Genomic DNA, 6352 nt, shown 5'->3' on the forward strand with positions numbered 1-6352 from the left:
TAATAATTAAATATTAGACAACACAATATAAGAATTAAAATAAATAGTTAACTTAAAAAATTAAAGGAAATAAATAAATAAGCTATTTTAAAAAAAATTTGGGCCTCTGGCGTCGGCCCAGATGACTGGGCTGTCTGGCCGCCAGGCAGCCCAGTCAACTGGGCGCCCAGGCGACCCAGTTGACTGGGTCGTCTGGGTTGATTGGCCCAGTCGACCCAGATGGCTGGGCTCCCAGACGGCCCAGTTGACCCAGGCGGCCCAGTCAACTGGCGCCCAGACGGCCTAGACGACCCAGTCAACTGGGTCGTCTGGGTGAGTCTGGGTCATCTGGGCATGCCTAATCGGTCCAGTCAGCTGGGCTTACGTATCCTTTGTGGAGATCGCCGGAAAACTCCATTTTCGGCGATCTCTACTCCATTTTCCTCCTCCCAAACTATTATCCTTACCCAAAAATCATGTATTTTTCCAAAAATCAACACATGTATATAAAATCATGTTTTTTTTTTCCAAAAATCAACATAAAAACTTTAAATATGGGTCGTCTATTTTTTCTTTTTTATCAGTGCTACAGTAATTTTTCTCTTTCCTTACTATATTCTCTTTCTTCTTTAAATAGTAAGGGTAAATTTGGATTTCTCTTGATTTTCAATATTTTAAACATTTTGCTTTTTTTTTTTTTTAATTGGTCAAAGGCCTCTTTGGAAAACTGGCCGGGTCAACCGGCTGTTGGCCACTAATTCCTCCAAAGTTCTAATTTGGGCCCTCGAAAACTGGATCAGAACGGTCCGGACCTTTTGTCCCCAGCCCTACAGTTAAAAAGGGCAAAATTACGCAACTACGTAAGTTTCAAGATTTATTTTTAAAAATAACAAACTTGTCAATTTATGTCAAAAATCAGGTGATTACATTTTGTGATCCCTAATTAAAGTTGAATCACATTTTATAACCTCTAATAAAAGTTTGTAACTTATAATTTAATTAATCAAGATTCTATCAAAATCGTATACTATTTATGATTACAATCACGTATCAATTATAAATCATACAAAATCATAGTCACATTGACAAATTGTGGGATTACAATTGCAAATTTAGCCGTAAATTATATTTTTTTAGGTCACATATTATTTATTGTTCACAAATTACTCATTTTATCGGTCTCAATTATTCAAATAATGGACACAAATGCTCTTCATTCTACCCTACTCCACTTTACTACCATCCAAATATCGTTGCCACCTCATTGTCGCCACTACCAACTACACCAACCACTGTTGACTTGATGGTTGACTTCTTGTTTTGATTATTACAAACAAATTATGTTTGATTCTAACAAATTGAACTTAAGTGACTGATAGTGATTATTGCAAAATTATGACACGAAAGATCTAGATCAGGAATCATGCAACCTTGGCGCAAAACGATATACACACAAGATTCACGAAAAAGGAAATAGAAATCGAGCTTTCACGCACCAAATTACATTGGATAAAGAAATTGAAGACATTAGCTATAGATGCATTTGTATACTCAAAGGTAAAGGTAAAACATTTTAATATCTCCCATCGATTATAACTCAAACAATTTTTATGCACGAGAATTATCATGACAAACTTTACTTGTATAAAAATTATTTTCAAAAAATAAGTAATTTGATTTTTCACAATTAAATCCTTATAAAATTACTTATCTATACAAAGTACATTAGAAAAACCTACAAGTTTCTTAAAGAATATTTTTCACGAAAAAGGAAAATTTGATGGGAAAATAGTTGGCTCATCCGGACGTCCGAATGGGGTCTTCTGGACGTCCGGATGCGATGTCTAACGGTCACATTTTTTAATTGTTTGGAAAACGGCTAGTTAATCGTCCGGATAACAAGCGAACGTCCGAATCACTTGTCCGGATCTCCTAATTGATGGCTATAAATACCTCTCTTTATACCTCTTTTAAGGTAAGCTTTGAGAATATTAAATAGAGTTATTTATTGATCTTATCTACCTTATTTTTCAATCTTTAAGAGATCAAAATATTTATTTGTTGAAAGACTTTTTGAGTGAGTAACTTTTTCAAAAATCATATATCTCAATAAAAGTTTTTCACACAACACTTGAGTTATATTCTTCGTGATTTATTGAAGTGTTTGTGCCTAATTCTCTCTTAATATTTAGTTGTATTCATACCATTTGTTAAGAGAGAAACCTTTCGATTGTAACTTTGATTTTCTTGTGGGTCGAGTTGAGGTCTCGGAAAGCTCAACGTGTAAAAGGATCGGTGCTCCTTAGTTTGGATTGCACCATAAAGTCAATCAAAGATAGTTAAAAAAGCCTTGCTCATGACGGAGAGCTTGGTAATGGGGGACGTAGATCGTGATTGGATCGAACCTTCTTATTACATCGTTTGCACTCTCTTTTCCCTTCCTCTTATTATTTTGTGTTGTCTTGTTTATTCATAGTTATTTGCTTAAATTTGCGGTTATTTTAGAAAAATATTCAAATAACCAATTCACCCCCCTCTTGGTTAGTTATTCTTGGGCCTTCAACCACTACCACTTCCACTTCCAAGCTAACACACAAACATGCACAACTAGAGATGCAACGTCAGTATCACCACCATTACCTATATCAAGAAGCACCACATTGCCTCCTTAATTTCACCATCTCCTTGACATCTACCACACTACAACAACCACTATCACCTCAAATCCAGAACCTACATCCTTCCATCTGCAACAAGTCCGTCCAAATCCGCAAAGTTATGTAAAGCACCACCTCACACCTTTCTGCTAGTGAGAGGATACTTGATTTAGTAAAGTTAGGGCAACCCATAAAGATGATAAAGATGGATAGCCAGAAAGGGACAGCAGAGTCTATTTAAGTGGTGTTGGTGGTATCAAACTTGGTAGGTTTCACAGTTGGTCTTCCTAGAAAATCATAAGGTTTTTTCAAGATTCTAGTGGAAAAAATTGTCATAGCACAATTCCAACCTCAAAAGGGCTAAGGATCGTCTAGCAAGGCCATAGAGTGGTTGCTAAAGGCGATAGCCACCTCTATCACTAAGCTTCCTTTGATTACTACAGCATTTCCAGTTGATCCAATCACAAGGTGGCAATGGTGATGGCCATTGAAAGGATGCAAATCGAGTGATTAATAGTGATTGGAATTTGGGGAAAAACCAGGGCTTTATAGACTAAAGTTTCCACCATCGCGCAATGATGGTGCCTCTGTAGTGGCAGCGCTTATAACTGTGGTAGATTGGAGGTGGTGAAGTTGGTCAGGATTATGGGGAAGGTGACCCCACCGTCGGTGATGGGTGGATTTAATGGTTTGGGGGACGATTTCAATGTGGCAATGGGCAACAATGGGCCTCAATGGCGTGGGTTTGGGATATGGGATAGATTCGAAAGGAATTGAATTAAGAGCGTGTTTGGTTTGAATAAAAATCTCATTTTAATCTAAGTCAAAATCAAACAATCAATATTAATCACATCTTTCATGAATCCCACAACTTTTCAACTACACATTTCAAAAATTTCTATCACAATTTACTAATAAATCTAATTTTAATCCCCACCAAATACCTTCTAAGTGATAGGGTGAGTGGTGTGAAGTAATTGGATGTAGTTGACTTTATTTTTTGAAAAGATAAACTTAAATTTTGATTTTTGATATGAAAAAGTAAAATTCAAAAATGAGTGTAATTTTTCCAATAAAAAATTACAAAATCATTTTTTGGAGAATTTTGTAGCAGTAGAGATCCCAACATTTTAAAATAGTGCAAGTTATTCGCAAAATATTAAATTATAACATATAGTCTTGAACCTTTCAAAATTGTGCGATGAAGGACCTCTGAACTTTTTTGTCCACAAAAGGGTGCCTCTATTTATATTCACAGTTTTCATATTTTCATTTCACTCTATATACATCCTTATTAAATTTTTTAAATTTTAAAAAATTACTAATTTCACCCACATCAAATTCCAATATTATCCTTTTAAATTCATTAATTTAAACATTATGGATCCACACAAATTTTATATATTCATTCCACTATAAATATATCCTTGATAAAATTTCAAAAATTTTAAAAATCACTATATTTATCGAATCACTATCAACATTTAATCTAATTCTTAATTTTCCTTTTATATATAGTTATAAAAGGTTAGGGAATCTCTTTTCTAGAGTTTATAGGATTCTCTCAATACTACTCTGCACGTAACCAAACAAATTACTCCTCGAATCATATATTAATTAAGTTTTTTGCTTATAAGCTAATAATTTTTAAGTTTGTTTCCTTTTGTAATGTAAAAATATTTGGACAAGTATTGAAATTTATTTTGAAAATTTTCATTTACTTTAATCTATCAAACAAATACTTAGAAAAACATAAAAATAAGATTCTATTTTTCATATCATAAAAGAATTATAACTAAAATAATGCATTATTTTTTTAATTTCAGTTGAAGACAATATTTTTTTGATTATTAGGGTTTTATGATTTTATTTGAAGATAATATTTTATGATTATTAGAATTTTTATTAAACCAAACTCTAAAAGAATATAAAAATGTTTGAAAGAATTTATGAAAATAAATAGCAATGAATGAATTTAGAATGATATATTTTTATTTAATGTTATAATGTCTATTTAGGTAAGTTTATATAAGATTGGAAATATAATAAATTATCTTTTTAACTGTGAATGTAAAGAGTTGTATCACGCACAAAATTCATCAATTGATTGGGACCTAATTTTGTTCAATCCAATAAAGGACAAAAATGTCATTTTACCTTTTTCAACTTCCCTCCAAACCCACCTAACCTCCCCTCACCCCCACTTCTCCCCACCAACTCACTCATCCTTACCTCGGCAACCGCCACCAACGCCAAGAAAATATCCTTGTTCTTTCTAAGGATCTTGTTACATGTACATCAAGTTTTACATAATAACATATGTCACTTTATCATTTATCAGTTTAAAATACAATCAACTTTTTCATCCAATCTTTCCTCACCATATCAAATTATATAACTCTTTATGTACCATTTTTATGTACAAATAGCATAATCTTTAGAATTCTTGTTCTCTAAACTATAAATTCATAATTCTTCGAGATTTTTAAAATTAAAAAATAAATAAATAAAAATGGCAAGATCTATTCATCTGATTTTTCCTTCGAAAGGTGGCCTCCATTTTTCGATTTCTTGGATGCTTTCGAATTCAAAGACGAACTTAAAAATTTATTTTTTTCTTGGATTACTCAAATGAACAAGTGCTTATATAAAATTAACATGTATATTTTTTTATGCTTAGGTAGCATATGATCGAGGGTTGAACATAGAATACTTTGAAGATATTGTTTTGTGAATTTACCAAATTAGTAAATTTGAATCACCACAACTACGATTTTATCATCCATAAACCTCAAAATATTCGGACGTGAAAGGTTCAAATTTATATATAGTGAAAATCTAAAATTTTGAAAGAAGAAAATGAAACCCTAAAACCATATTGCTAAACATAAATTTGCACCATTTTACACCAGAATTTCCACTTTGGGTTGCAACCAAAAAAAATAAAAAATAAAATAAAATTGCCAAGGGTGAAAAAGATAAAAGGAAAAATGTGGTGAAATCAAAAGGCCCTATACGGGCTACACAAGTAAATAAAGAGCAAGATGGGAATTCATCAAATTCACAACTTAATTCGGTCGAGACAGCTTCATGTTCACTTGGAAAAGGGGCGCAGAAACCTATGGATCCGGATGTGTTACATGGGCAGCCTCCTAATTGTAATATGGAGCAATTTCAACCTGTTCTTGCGGCCAACCAAGAGGGGCATATCTTGGACCAGGTTGAGCCTCCATTTGTTGAGGTTGTGAACAAGAAAAAAGGGCTGCTACTAGGAAAAAATCTGCACATGATGGCCTCTCAAAATCTGGGGCAGATTTCTCATTAATTTGTAAGGAGGCAAATTTAAATAAATCTAAAGGAAAGCTTGATGAGCAAAAAGAAAGCCAGGAACCAAAGTTGACAAGAGGAAGGGTGCATCCCTTGCTTCTACATCATGAAAATCGCTTCTTGGAATATTAGGGGTATGAATCCACCTCTAAAACAAAATGGAATTCGAGAATTTATCAACCAACATTGCATTGATATTATGGGTATTTTGGAGACGAAGTTGGTTGATCAAAAATTGAAGAGAATTTGCGGAATAAATTTGATGGCTTCATGCATGTAAACAATTTTTGCACTCATAAAGCCAGATGGATCTTGATTTTGTGGATCCATCCAAAGTGTTTTTGGATGTGATGGATGTTCATCCACAATTCATTCATTGTAAAGTTACT

This window comes from Olea europaea, chromosome 6 (genome assembly GCF_002742605.1).
Source record: "Olea europaea var. sylvestris chromosome 6, O_europaea_v1, whole genome shotgun sequence".
Taxonomy (NCBI): domain Eukaryota; kingdom Viridiplantae; phylum Streptophyta; class Magnoliopsida; order Lamiales; family Oleaceae; genus Olea; species Olea europaea.